Source organism: Callospermophilus lateralis, chromosome 11, assembly GCF_048772815.1.
Source record: "Callospermophilus lateralis isolate mCalLat2 chromosome 11, mCalLat2.hap1, whole genome shotgun sequence".
NCBI classification, from domain to species: domain Eukaryota; kingdom Metazoa; phylum Chordata; class Mammalia; order Rodentia; family Sciuridae; genus Callospermophilus; species Callospermophilus lateralis.
This window is the reverse complement of record NC_135315.1, coordinates 90787828-90802844: the sequence shown is the minus strand read 5'-3', so window position 1 is coordinate 90802844 and position 15017 is coordinate 90787828. Positions and strand designations below refer to the sequence as shown.

The 15017-nt window shown below is 35.4% G+C and overlaps 1 pseudogene; it reads left to right on the top strand.

Moving 5' to 3' along the window:
• LOC143410673 (phosphatidylinositol 3,4,5-trisphosphate-dependent Rac exchanger 2 protein-like) overlaps positions 1-15017 on the top strand; it is a 144080-nt pseudogene that overhangs the window by 107531 nt on the left and 21532 nt on the right.

Genomic DNA, 15017 nt, shown 5'->3' with positions numbered 1-15017 from the left:
AAAGGTACATATACATCATTAGGGAGCTTTTAAAAGTTGTGTGTAGTAAGGTTAGTTATATTTTCATTATGAGACTATTAAAAGACCCTATAGAGAATGCATTAAACTGCTAATAGGAAAGCCAAAATCTGATAGCATGGTGATATTGCTAAGAGTCACACTGATATGATAAGTATATCTGGCCGTACATGCCAAAGCTTGAAAATTATAAGTTGTAAGAATGAGACAAATAGCTAAAAGGAATTGGATCAGATATTCACAAGATTCTAGACTAAATTTCCATGAAGACAGTTAAGTGAAAATTATTCTTGCCCCCAAACTCTCTGCAAGAAAAATATATATAATATGTGGAAATTGCTTTTATCACAGTTCTAATAAATAACAAATTGAACAGTGAATAAATTATCCCATTATAAAATAGGGTAGCTGTTATATAATGTGGTTTTAAAATAAAATTTTCTTTTGCTTGTCAGCTGTTATTTTTATGAGACTTTACAAACTAAGAGTCAAATGTCATGCTCTATTCTACCATGCGGCCAGCGCAATGGTTTCATTAATGAGGTTCTTGGCATAAAAGTTAGCTAGTGAGATCGAAATAAACACACAGACTCAGTTACCTTTTTCTATGACCAGGTCCGAGACGGCTCCCCTCTCTGGTTCCCTCCTCTAACCGCCCGGCAGGGCAGCAAGGATTACTCAGGGCTAGCAGGAGAGAGAGAGAGCGAGCACGCCAGGGAGTAGCCTTTTATTGGGGAGCAAGAAATTCAGGGGATAATTCCATCCAATGAAGGTTGAAGGGGGGCCGCACTCCAAGGTCAGGGTCAGTGATTGGGCCTCCGGGGTCAGTGGTCAGTTACACCCCCACACGGACAGGTTCTCTCATCAGGAGAGGGCCGGGAAAGCTCCGACACAGCCAGAGCGCCTCAGACCCTAACCGGGAGTCACCCAGTCACGTGTGAGAATGGCTTCCGACACTCTATGAAATTATTTGTAAATGAAATCAACATGATTACAGTCTAGCTACAAAACAGGCTGAAAAAAATGTGTGTATAACCATTAAATAACAGAGAAAATGAAAAATATAAAATCAAAAAAGGAATGTGTAACTTTCTGGAACTTGTTAATTTCATTTTGGTCAGGAAGGTCTTAATGATGGATTGATATATTTTGCATATAAATGAAGCACAAATTAAGCTATGTTTCATCCAGATTTACATTATGTCATGGCATCTTACATTACATTGCATTCAATTTTGTCATATTGTTTTTCTTTCTTTGTAGACCGATGAACAAGCCATGCTAGAAGATACACTGGTTGCACTATTTGATTTGGAAAAGGTTTAATTTTACTTTAAACCATCAGAAGAGGAACCACTGGTTGCAAGTAAGTAACTATGTGTTTGTAGAATTTCTTCAGCTCCAGACAATAGCATATGCTATAATTTTGATATTAATATCTTGTATAGTTACTTTATGAATTGAAGGATTGAAAATCCCCCTTTTGGTTTAGCAATTTTCTATCACTAAACCTGAAAAAAGCAGTAATTTAGAAGTTATACATTCAGAAAAGTAGCAATACCTACAGTTTAATGTTCACATTTTCTAGTTTTTGCAAGTCATGATCATTCATATATTATTTCTACATTGTCATGAATTTGTTTAAAATGAATTTATCAGTTCAAGGAATCTTCCATAGTTTGCTGTTTTTTTATGTGTGTCTCCTTATTTTTTTCGTTAAGTGTGAGGATCCCCCATCCCAATGTTATGATAAAGATGTAAGCTTCTTCAGGATGGAAGAGGTCATTTTTCACCTTTTTTAAAGATCTAGTACAATAAATAGAGACTCAGTAGAGGCTCACTGAATCCATGATCTTATTTAGGAATGATAATTATTATTCCATTTGTTCCTCACAAGTTTCTTGAATGCCTACTTCTTGCCAAGAATTTTCTAGGTATTAGACTCAAGAGAGAACTAAGTTATTGTAGCTCATTGGATTTATGTTCAAGTGGAGAAAGACAATAAGTCAAATGAACAAGTTGATTTTATAATGAAGTAGAAGACAATAATAAAAGAAAATAAAGGAAAAAGATGAATGGATAGATGAGAAGTCACAAAGAATAGGGCAGTGAGTGAAGTCTCATTAAGGAGAACAGAGCCTGACAGGGTGGAGGGTACAAGTCATGCAGATGTTGGGAGTGGGGTATCCCCACACATTAGACTCTGAGGTGGGAATGTATGTGGCACGCTCTCAGATGAGCAAGCAGGCCTGTGTGGGTATAGGAGAGCAAATGAGAGGAACAGAGAGGGAGAGAACAGTCCATGCAGCACTCATCAGGCCCCTGGGAAGAGGTTTTCCTTTCCATCCAAGCCATTGAGAACAACAGGATTTGGCTTTACTTAGTAAAAGGCTGCCTCTGGCTGCTGTGTTGAATAGACCATTCCCTGGACTAGGACAGAAGCCCAGGGAAGAGTTAGCTACCCACTGAATGACTAGGGTGAGAGATCATGGTGACTTGGCCTCAAAGATACTGTAGAGATGGTAAAAAAAAAATGTCAGTGCTGTTTTTATTATTTTAAAAAAGTAGAGAGAAAACAAAAGTAAAGTTTTATTTCCAATAGTGGACAAGAGAACCAGAACATGATGTATAAAGTTGGAAATGCAGGTTATATACAAGAGACAATATGGCAAGGGGCATTATTTGATGAGGGTAATATTTGAAGCAATTATGTGATCTGTGAATACATATATAGAGAGAATAGGCGGTATTTTTGTTTACTTCAGTAGCATAGGCACAATTTTGCTGAAGGCAGAGATGACTATGATTTTTGAACTTATGTTTTTAAAGTTTTGCCTGAATAACTATAAGCTCACAGAAGTACTGTTTTCTGTGATTCTAATATGACTTTATTGGCAAGGGGTCTGTGGAGCCATGGAAGAATGAATATCATATGCTTGATAAAACACTTACTTGTTATAAACCCATGGTAAGAGCTTTAAAACTAGCATATTGGAACACATGCTAAATATTAAAGGTAACCAGGACCATAGAAGTAATGGTAGTACATGAATGTAGCTGTACCTGTAACAAGCTTTGCGATACATATTCAGCAGTATATTTTTGTGAATTTCCTCAAAGCACAATCTTGACTTCTGAAAATGGTTCTCTAAGGAAGAGCTAGTTTCAATACTACATGAGTAAATTTACCAAACAAATATAAAAAAGTGATGATAAGAACGTAGTTCTCATTTTATGTTGGCTCAGGAAAGTAGAGAATTATTCAAAACCCAGGGGTCATCAAGTCTTATGTAAGTGTATAAAGAAACTAGAGTTTTATCATTCATCACACAGTTTCACATTTATATACATGTAGAAACAAAGGAGTTAGATGGACTAATAAATTCTGCATCATGCAAATGGGTAGTAATGGACTGCTTGTCTGTGAAGGGAGTAGTGGGTGTAGAAAAGAGGAAGCATAAAGGTATAAAGAAACAATTGACTTTGAACTTGGGTAACCTCAGTTGAAATCCTGGCTCCATTTTTATCTTCAAACATGAGAACATTAGCTTCCCCTAACTCACAGTGTTGAGAGGCTTAAATAAGATAGTATTTCAAATCCTCTAGCATTATATGTAGCTCAATGTAGTACTCAGTTAGGTGTTTATAGTTTATTTCCCTGACTTTTTTCCCCAAAAGCTATATTTATAGCTTCACCAATAGTTTTATTTATGTATTAGAGAATTGTAAAATTTAGAAGAATTATGGCTTGCCAAGCATTATGCCAAGAATTACGGCATCTCCAAGAAGTCTAGATTGAAGTCATCTTATTTTTATTGAGGAGATAATTTTTATACACACACACACACACACAACCACCACCACTACCACCACCATCATCACTACTACCACCAAGTGCTGCACTAAGTTCTAGGAATATAATGATAATAAAACAAGTCCTTATTGGCCTGGAGCTTAGAGACTAGTGAAAGACACCAAGGAATAAATGGGCACTTTGCCACTTCAGTGATAAGGAAAGTACAAGGTACTGCCCATGAAACATAATGAAGGGGGAATATACTAGCCAAATGATTAGATTGTATAGAATTAAATTTATTTTGTGGAAAGTCTGAATTTTTTAAAAGAAATACTGATAGCAGTTCTTCTCCTTTTCAATGGTGAAGCAGATAATTTTATAATAATTAATTTCTAGGTGTTTTAGTCAACTTTCCATCTCTGTGATGAATATACCCTAGAAGAACAACTTGGAGGAGGAAGTTTACTTTGGCTCAAAGTTTCAGAGGTCTTAACCCATGGTCTATCAACTCCATAGTTCTGGGCTCAAGATGAGGCAGAACATCATGGTGGAAGGGTGTGGTGGAGGAAGGAAGCTCAGGGCATGACAGCAAGAAAGCAGTGAAGAAGAGACCTCTGCTCACCAGGGACAAAATGTAAACCCTAAAGCCACATTTCTAGTGATCTATTTCTTCCAGCCATACCCTATCTACCTACAGTTATTGCTCAACTTATCCATATTAGTGGTAATCCACTGATAATGTTATAGCTCTAATATCTAACAATTTAGCCTCTAAACATGCTTACATTGTCTTACTATGAGCTTTTAGAGCACATCTCCTATCCAAACCATTACACTAGGAGAAATAATATTTTTGAGCCCTTACTATGCCTGTATGGGCCAACCACCATGCCTGGAGGTGTAGATATGATGAATTTTTAGACATGGTCCCCTTCTTCATAATATGACTACTTTATGTTATCCGTTAGGTGACAGCCTAGTTGGGAGACACGAATAATATATCAACTACAAAGATAGGACTTTGATAAATCCTATGAAGGAAATAGCATATATATAAAGAAAAAAAATGAGATAGGGTGAGGTGGCCCTTTAAATGGTGACCAGAGAAGGCTTTCTACAGAAGTAGTTATAAAACTGAGATCTGTAGTTTGAAAAAGATCCAAACCTGAAAAGGGTTAGGAAAGGGAATCCAGTCAGAGGGAGCTAATAACTTCAAAGTCAAAGAATTATCAAACTGACTGGCACACTCAGTGGTTGGGTGCCAGGTTTATGGAGATGGGATGGTACTGTTTGTTGAAACTCATCTAAGAGTCATTTCCTCCATAGATCTGACCACAGAATTTTTCCTTATAAAAACATGTTTTGAATCTTTTAATCATTAATCCTAATGACAGAGTTTGTTTTTCACCATAGATAAATTGCCACAAGTAAAACTCAATAATTTTCAAAAAGTGCTTTTGAAATGTTTTTTTTTTTTGAGTTTTGTAAATTCTTTGTATATTTTGGATGACAGTCCTTTATCAAATGTGTCTTTTGAAATATTTTCTCCTAGTCTGTTGCTTCTCATTCTTTGACATTATTTTTAGATATTATTTTTACAAAACAGAAGTTTTAAAGTTTAATGAAGGTCCCTTTTCAGTTCTTTTATTGATTATTCTATTGGTTTTGTTTAAAATGAAATTTCCATACACAGGATCATCCAGATGTTCTCCTATACCAATTTCTAGGATTTATGTAGTTCTGCATTTTTACTTTTAGATTTGTGATCCATTTTGAGTTAATTTTGTGAAGGCATTAAGCTCAATGTATAGATTCTGCAAGTAGATGTTTAGTTGTTCCAGAACCATTTTTTTTAAAAAAGACTATGTTCATTTCATCATTTTACTTTTGGTCTTGACTTCAAAGATAAATTGACTGTGTTTACATGACTCTGTTTTAGGGCTTTCTGTTTCTGGGTTTCATTGATCTGTTTTTCTATTCTTTGTCAATATCACACTATCTTGATTTCTGTAGCTTTATAGAAATCCTGATTCCAGGTAGTGTCTGTCTTCCAATTCTATTCTTAAATAATGTGTTGGCTACTCTGGGTCTTTTGCTCCTCCTTTTAACCTTTAAAATCATTTTGTCAGTTTCCATGAAAGAACATAGAATTTTTATCATGTATTGCATTAAAGCAATAAATCAATTTGGAAAGAAATGATATCTTGACATTATTAAGTCTTCTAACCATGGATATGGGGTAGTTAATATATATATATTTTATTTTAGCTTTCTGATTTGTTATACATGATGGCAGAATGCAGTTCATTTCATATTACACATATAGAGCACATGTTTTCAAGACACTGATTGTACACAAAGTATTTTCACACCATTCATGTCTTATACATGCACTTAGAGTATTAATATCAAACTCATTCCACCATCATTCATACCCCCCTACTCCCTCTCTTTCCATCCCTCCCTTTTGCCCTAACTAACGTTCCTCCATTCCTTCCATGCTCCTCCTAACCCCCATTGCCATTATGAGTCAGTGTTAATGTTGATATCAGTGGGTATACATATGAAATTTAACATAATTTAAACTATATATGACACTGTATGAAAGGAGAGCTGGAAGATACAAATATTTAATATGTATATAAAAAAGTGTTTTCTTCAGTGTCCATACATCATTTATTCTTTATTTTAGAAACCTGGAAAAAAAAAAAAGATTTCCCCAATCATTAAAATGCTATTCATTTGAAACCCCTTCACCAAGAAACTTTCTGTCTTTCCAAAATTTATGCCTTTCTATCTTTCTTTTTTTAAAAAAGTAACAAAAATACAATATTCATTATTATGTGGCATAAGAAATATAAAGATTCATGTAATATTTTCTTTATTGATAAGAAGAAACAAATAGATAAATTTAATAAGTAGTTTGGAATCTGTGATCATAGAGGCCATTTGATCTTGAACTCTAGTTTCATTTCATTCATATTTCAAGAAGCAGGTTAGAAGTAACAAATTTTGAATTAACAACATGTATTAGATGCCTATTACGTTTTGCCCTTAATTTCTAATAAGATAGTTTGACTATTCTAGCTTTTTCAGAAGATTTTTACATTGTTTTATAATGAGGTGTAAATATTTGTCATGGATAAGATCATAAAATGAAGAGGAATTTTGATAGCATTGTTAAAACTTATAGCATTTCAACTTTTCAAATAGTTGATTTTTTAAATAATTAAATTTAGGATCTTTGGAAGTAGCTACTATTTGGTCAGATAATTTCTAATGACTGTAGGGCATCAATAGAGGATGATTTATTTTTGATCTGGTAATCAGGGAATGGAGCTGAAGAAACCCATGCTACTTTTGTTAATGGTTGGTATGTACTCAATTCCTTGCATACTACTTAAGAAATATACCCCAAGGACTCATTTTGTCTCAAATATGAATGAGGCAGCTGCCCTGGGAGATTTTGAATCCAAACCATGTGTAGCTAAACTCCTCATTTAGTTAAGTGAGACATCTGGTATGTTGAAGTATAATGAAGTTTCCTATTACAAATTTTTATATGTGGTACAGTCATAAGTTGGTTGTTTTAGCTAATGAGAATCTGATTCAATACACTTTTACTGAACAGTATTTTATGTCTAACCTGAACTTGATACACATGAACACTTTTAATGTATCGCTTACTAGTAATTATCAGGATTCTTTGTAAAGGTTAAAAATACCTGCCTTAAATAATCCAAATATCCTATATAACATATTCTGAGTTTAGGAAGTAATATAACATTCATTGTCTTTTCAGATGTTCCTCTTACATATCAAGTAGAAGGAAGCTGACAAGCCCTGAAGGTTTACTTCTACATTGATTGTTACCATTTTGAACAACTGCCCCAAAGGTTGAAAAATGGAGGCGGGTTTAAAATTCATCCTGTTCTTTTTGCACAAGGTAAACTTTTCCTTTATATGCTTCACAGACTAAATTATTTTCTGTTTATCAATTTTTAAAATTAATTTTAACAATCAAGATTTTATTCATTAATTTGAAAATTCTTACAGTATTTAGGAAATATATTTTCTTCAGGGAATTCTTACTGTGGGAAGGAATCATCTGTGATTTAAATATTTATCAAATACGATTATAGCATTACTTACAAGGGAGAAATAAGACAAGCTATTCAAACAAATAATGGTAAGTCTAATAAGGTTAAATAAACGTTCTTAAATAAGTGGAACTATGGTAAAGTCATTAAAATTGTATCTTTAGAATATATTATGAGAGAAGATGTTTGATAATATAATGCATGCAGATTATTTTTATATACATATTTTAATCTCAAATCTTTGATTTATGTATGTTTAAAGGCACATGTATGCTAAGTGTTTTCTCATCTTTGGGTAATCTAATTGATACTTTTTTGAAAGTCATTATGTCACTTCTTTTATCAAAAAAAAAAAGTATTCCTGACTTTTTTAAAAATATTTTTTTAGTTGTTGATAGACTTTTATTTATTTATATGCGGTGCTGAGAATCGAACCCAGTTCCTCACACATGCCAAACAAATGTGCTACCGCTGAGCCACAGTCCCAGCCACAGTATTCCTGACTTTTTTTTTTTTAAATAAGCATTGAGTATCAACGGTGGTAGAAGAAGTCAAGAGTAGCATGAGTAAGATTCTTGCCACAGACTAGGTCCCTGGAGAAGATCCTGAATCTGTCTTTTATGATGCCCCAAAACAATCAGAAATCCAAATTATTATATTTTAGTTTAGTATCCACACCACCCTCTAAAATATGCATATAGTTGTCACAAGATTATATCAACCTCTCTGATTGATATCATAGGAAATTTTACTCATTTTAAATTTTTAAGTGCTGCATTGGTTTTGCTGTGGAATTTTAATATTCTTATAAAAATTAGAAGAGGAGAAAAATAGAATCAATCTATATGATTAAAGAATAGACATGTGTGTTAAATCTAAATTCATTACCAAGTGAAAGTTTTGTTTTGTGCTACATACATGTTATTTTAAACTTCAAATACTAAATTATAGATTACCCTTCCTTTAGTTGTTATAGTTTGCAACTGCAACTGACTTAGATCCTTGGAAAGAATACATTTATGTAGAAGACATTCTCAATGAAGTTGTTAGGAAGTATTTTCATTTCTGTTCAGAAGACCATGATTTATTTGCAGACTCTGTGAGTGTAATAAAGATTCTGGAATGAAAAAGAATATAAAAAAAGAAACAATGGGCAAAAAGACCCTTGGAGATATGTTAGAATAATTTAACCTTAAATATTAAAAAAAAAACCCTTACAAGGATAGATAATTTAAGAAGACAGTGTTCTGAAATGTTAATTTTTTAAAGGTTTAATTAGGGCTTGCAGTTTTTAATGATTCTTCACGTATTTTTCTCTTTTTAAAAATTTTGTCTTTAAAATAATTACTGATATGACAGATGGCACTAAGCATATTTTTTTTTCAAAAATCTTGCATTTGTGACACATCCTCCTTAAATAACTGAATAATCATACCCAACATCAAATGTACAAAGAAAAATGATTATTTTGCAAGCAGCCACTGTTTTACAATTTTGGCAAGAGCCAATTTAAAAATAATCCCTAAATATTTAGTATTTGATGAATTTAATATCACTTTAAAAATGTAACTTAAGTAAAAACTATAATTTGAAAAAAGGTTTGAATAAGCAATACAGGAAACAATTCATGTAGGTGAGATTATGGATAGGTAAAGATGACTGAAAAACAATTTGTGTCATTGAAAATCTGCTAGTGATAAGGCAGGTGTGGTGGCACATACTTGTAATCATAGCTACTAGGGAGGATGAGGCTGGAACATCACAAGTTTAAGGCCATATTCTGCAGCTGAGACCCTGCCTCATAATAAAATAAAAAGGCTGGAGATTTGGCTCAGTAATGGAGCAATTCTCTATCATGCACAAGGTCTTGGGTTCCATCCTCAGCATCTAAAAAAGAAATCTGCCAGTGATGAAGTTTTTTTCAAATTTTTTTTTATTGTTGGTTGTTCAAAACATTACATAGTTCTTGATATATCATATTTCACACTTTGATTCAAGTGGGTTATGAACCCCCATTTTTACCCCATATACAGATTGCAGAATCACATCCGTTACACTTCCATTGATTTATATATTGCCATACTAGTGTCTGTTGTATTCTGCTGCATTTCCTATCCTTTACTATCCCCCCTCCCCTCCCCTCTTCTCTCTCCACCCCCTCTACTGTAATTCATTTCTCCCCCTTGTATTATTTTTCCCTTTCCCCTCGCTTCCTCTTGTATATAATTTTGTATAACCCTGAGGGTCTCCTTCCATTTCCATGCAATTTCCCTTCTCTCTCCCTTTCCCTCCCACCTCTCATCCCTGTTTAATGTTAATCTTCTTCTCATGCTCTTCGTCCCTACTCTGTTCTTTGTTACTCTCCTTATATCAAAGAAGACATTTGGCATTTTTATTTTAGGGATTGGCTGGCTTCACTTAGCATAATCTACTCTAATGCCATCCATTTCCCTCCAAATTCTATGATTTTGTCATTTTTTAATGCAGAGTAATACTCCATTGTGTATAAATGCCACATTTTTTTATCCATTCGTCTATTGAAGGGCATCTAGGTTGGTTCCTCAGTCTTGCTATTGTGAATTGTGCTTCTATGAACATCAATGTAGCAGTGTCCCTGTAGCATGCTCTTTTTAGGTCTTTAGGGAATAGACAGAGAAGGGGAATAGCTGGGTCAAATGGTGGTTCCATTCCCAGCTTTCCAAGAAATCTCCATACTGCTTTCCAGATTGGCTGCACCAATTTGCAGTCCCACCAACAATGAACAAGTGTACCATTTTCCCCACATCCTCGCCAGCATTTGTTGTTGTTTGACTTCATAATGGCTGCCAATCTTACTGGAGTGAGATGGTATCCTAGTGATGAAGTTTTTATTTAAAAGGAATGCAAAATTTTTTCCTCCATCATAAAACTCACATAATAAATCTTCAGTAGCTCTCAGTATTTGCATTCAGGAGCTGCATAGGAAATCCAGACCTAATTTGAGTAAGTGAAGTCTGGTAATTGAAAGTAGTGATAAGTGGAAGAAATTCTAAATGGAGCCTATTCCTGGATTGAAAGTTTATTTGAAGGGGTTCAGTTGTGTTTTTGTTGTTGTTTCAGTTAGTTATACATGACAGCAGATTGCATTTTGACTCGTTGTACACAAATGGAGCACAGCTTTTCATTTCTCTGGTTATACATTATGCAGAGTCACACCATTTATACAATCATACATGTACATAGAATGATAATGTGTGGCTCATTCCACCATCTTTCTCACCCAGGGGTTTAGTTTTGTATATGTATATACACATGATTCTTCCCTAATGAAAAAAAGACAGTCAGATGAATGTGAAAATTTCCTTGGAAATTTATTAAAGAAAGCTTGCCTAAAGTTGTCTCTTGCCACCCACATCCTGCGTGGAAGTGAAGGCTCCTCTTTGGTGGAGTAGGGTGACTGCAAAATAATGCTAAGAAAGAGAAAACAGTGAAGAAACCACAGGACACAGGAAGTAATTTTAGAAAGCAAGGCCAGGACAGCTCTTTGACCTTAGGGGTCAAGCTTCCACACTGGAAAGAGAGAGAGTGAGAGCCAGCATTTGTTTTATTTATATAGGGGAAACATCAAAGGTTTTCTTTAGAATGTTCTTCACTAATTAAGGTAGGAGGTGGGCTGTCCAGGTTCCAATGGGTTACACTCAACAAAACTGGTCTTACTAGCCTAGTGAAGACATAGGTGCATTGCATAATCCATTGAGTTGGAGGGGCCACAAAATAGTTTGCAATGCCAAATCTAAATTTTCCTGGCTCAAGACCAATTGAAGATGCTCAAATAAAATCAAATAATTTATGGGGGGAATCCCATAGTCTTTGGTACCACAAACTTGGTGCAGAAGCAGCAAATGTATCATCTTCCTCCATTTTTCTTGCCTCCATAGAGGATTGGAAGGAGGTGGACATTGCAGTTCATGGTGGATCTTGAGATGGAATTAACTGTAAGATAAGAAATTTCAGGGTTAGAAGTGAGCAGGGTTGAAGGTGAATGTATACTGCTGAGGAAAACAGGAATCCAAGACAGATGAAAGTAATACATATTTTGAATGAGAGGCACATAGAGACAAGCAGACTGGAAAATGAGCTCAAAGCATATCCAAAATGCTAAAATATGAAGGTCATATTAAAATCTCCCACCTAATATTTACACATGCCTCCTACAGTTTAGGGAATTAATGCTGTTGGCATTCGTGAGCCTTTACTGGAATAAAGCACATCATTACAACTGAATGAATGAAATTAAACCTGTCTCTCTCCCTATGCACAAAACTCAACTCAAAGTGAATCAAGAAACTAGGAATTAAACCAGAGACCTTGTGCCTAATGGAAGAAAAAGTAGGCATTGATCTCCATCGTGTCAGATTAGGCCCCAATTTACTTAATCAGACTCCTATAGAGCAAGAATTAAAACCAAGAATCAATAAATGGGATGGATTCAAACTAAAAAGCTTCTCAGCAAAAGAAACAATCAGTGAGGTGAATAGAGAGAGTACAGAATGGAAGCAAATGTTTACCACATGCACATCAGATACAGCACTAATCTCTAGGATATATAAAGCACTCAAAAATCTTTGTAAAAAATAAAATAACCCAATCAATAAATGGGCCAAGAAACTGAACAGATACCTCTCAGAAGAGGATATACAATCAATCGACAAACATATGACAAAATATTCAACATCTCTAGGAATTAGAGAAATGCAAATCAAAACTATTCTAAAATTTCACCTCACTCCAGTCAGAATAGCAGCTATCAAGAATACAAACAACAATAAGTTTTGGTAAGGATGTGGGGTAAAAGGCACACTCATACATTGCTGTTGGGACTGCAAATTTGTGCAGCCAATATGGAAAGCTATATTGTGATTCCTTAGTAAACTTGGAATGGAACCACCATTTGACCCAGTTATCCCACTCCTTGGTGTATACCCAAAGGATATACTACAGGGACTCAGCCACATTAATGTTTGTAGTAGCACAGTTCACAGTAGCTAAACTGTGAAACCAACACAGACGCCCTTCAGTAGATGAATGGATAGCGAAACTTTGGTATATATACACAATGGAACATTATTCAGCAATAAAAGAGAATAAAACTATGGCATTTTCAGGTAAATAGATGGAGTTGGAAAATATAATACTAAGTGAAGTAAGCCAATCCCAAAAAACCAAGTGCTAAATGTCTTCTCTGATATAAGGATGTTGATTCATAATGGAGATGTGGGAGCATGGGAGGAATAGATGAACTTTAGATAGGGAAAGGGAAGGAAGAGGAATGAAGGGATCACGGGGGTAGAAATGATGGTGGAATGAGTTCTACATCATTACCCTAAGTACATGTATGAAGACATGAATGGTGTGTAAATACTTTGTGTATAATCAGTGACTTGAAAAAACGTGCTCTATATGTGTAATATGAAATGAATTGCATTCTTCCACATGTATAACAAATTAGAATAAATAAATAACTTAATAAAGAAAAAAAGAAATAGGAGCACAAAAGGGGGCATATTTGGGTCCCTTCTTTCACCCACTTCCCACTAACTTATTTGCATTGTCAGTTTTTCTTGACACTAGCTGCACCTTAATCATCTTGGAAAGATTTTAGAAAATACCCATATTCAGCCTCACCTCAAATGAATTAAGACAGAATAGCTAGGAGGTGAGATGCAAATATCAGGATATTTTAGCAGCTTTTCAGGGAATTCTGAAGTTCACCAGGATGAGAAACCAAGGATTAGGAAAAACTGTGCAATTATGCAGTTAATCTTTGTTTATTTAGACTAATTCATTTCACAAATGTTCAATTTATCTAGATTCTGGGGAGCTGAGGCAAGGAGGGTTGGGGCATTGTAAAAGAATCTTATATTCTAAGTCCACGAGGATGCAGGATGGCCCTAGGAGGAGTGACCTTGAATGGAACAATTTTTTTTTAGCAAAGGCTAAGAGGCTCTGCAGAATGAGCAGCTGATGGATGTCTTTTCCCCGACCACAGCAGCTGGGCACTAGCTGGGCCTGTTTTTCTGAATGGGGATCTGAGGTGGCAGTTCTTGATCTGACTCCATGCCTTGCACCTGTCAGATTCTTGTCTTTGTGTAAGGTCCAGTAGAGGCTCCTTCTGCTTTCAAATGGGCCTCCTTTTCTGGGATAGGGATAATTTAGGAGATAATTTAGGGATAATAAGGATAATTTACTAGGACAAGCCATAGCCCGTGTTGCTGCATCTGATCTTTTGACCTCAATAGATTGTCCCCTCTTCTCACAGGGCCACATCATCAATTTTTTTCTGATAGAGACACCCAATCATTGGATCAGAGCCTTCTCTAATTGTAGTTTAGTCCTACTTTTAGCCTGAACCTCTACTGGTCTTGTTCGTTAACCTGTGGCATGACCAAGACCTTCATCCCTAAGGGACTTGATCTCCTGGTTGCTGTGCCCTTCTCAGGCTAAGGTAGTTGTTCATTTACCATGATATTCAGGTAAAAGAATTGCAGGAGAAGGTCCTCAGTAGATTATCTGGATCCTTCCCCATCATATAACAATAGCCCTATCTCCCTGTGATGATCAGGGTCCTCTAGCCTTGCCAAAGTGGGGATTGCCCTTCTTGATTGCTGGTGCCCTGGCAAAAGAATTTAAGGTGGCCAGGTGGCAATGATAGCCTACATTTAAATGGGACCCCTGCTTTGTCTCCCCGGAGTATCTCCTTTGGGGATAAGGACCTTTAAACCTACAGAACCAAATTTTCAGGTTTAGAAAGCACAAGTGTCACTGGGATCACTATTGTATTAGTTTTTCAGGGCCACCCTAACAAACTACTTCAAACTGGGTGGCTTAAAGCAATATTTATTCTATCCAAAATCTGAAATGCTTTAAGTCTGAAATCAAGGTGACTTCAGATTATGTTCCCTCCAAAGTTCCGAGGGAAGAAGACTTCTCTGCCTCTTCTAGCTTCTGGTGGCTGCCAGCAGTCCTTGGTTTGTGACAGTATAACTACAATCTCCACCTCCATCTTTACATGACCTCTCTGTGTACCTGTTTCTGTGTCTTTGTAGAAATTTTTTCTCTTTATA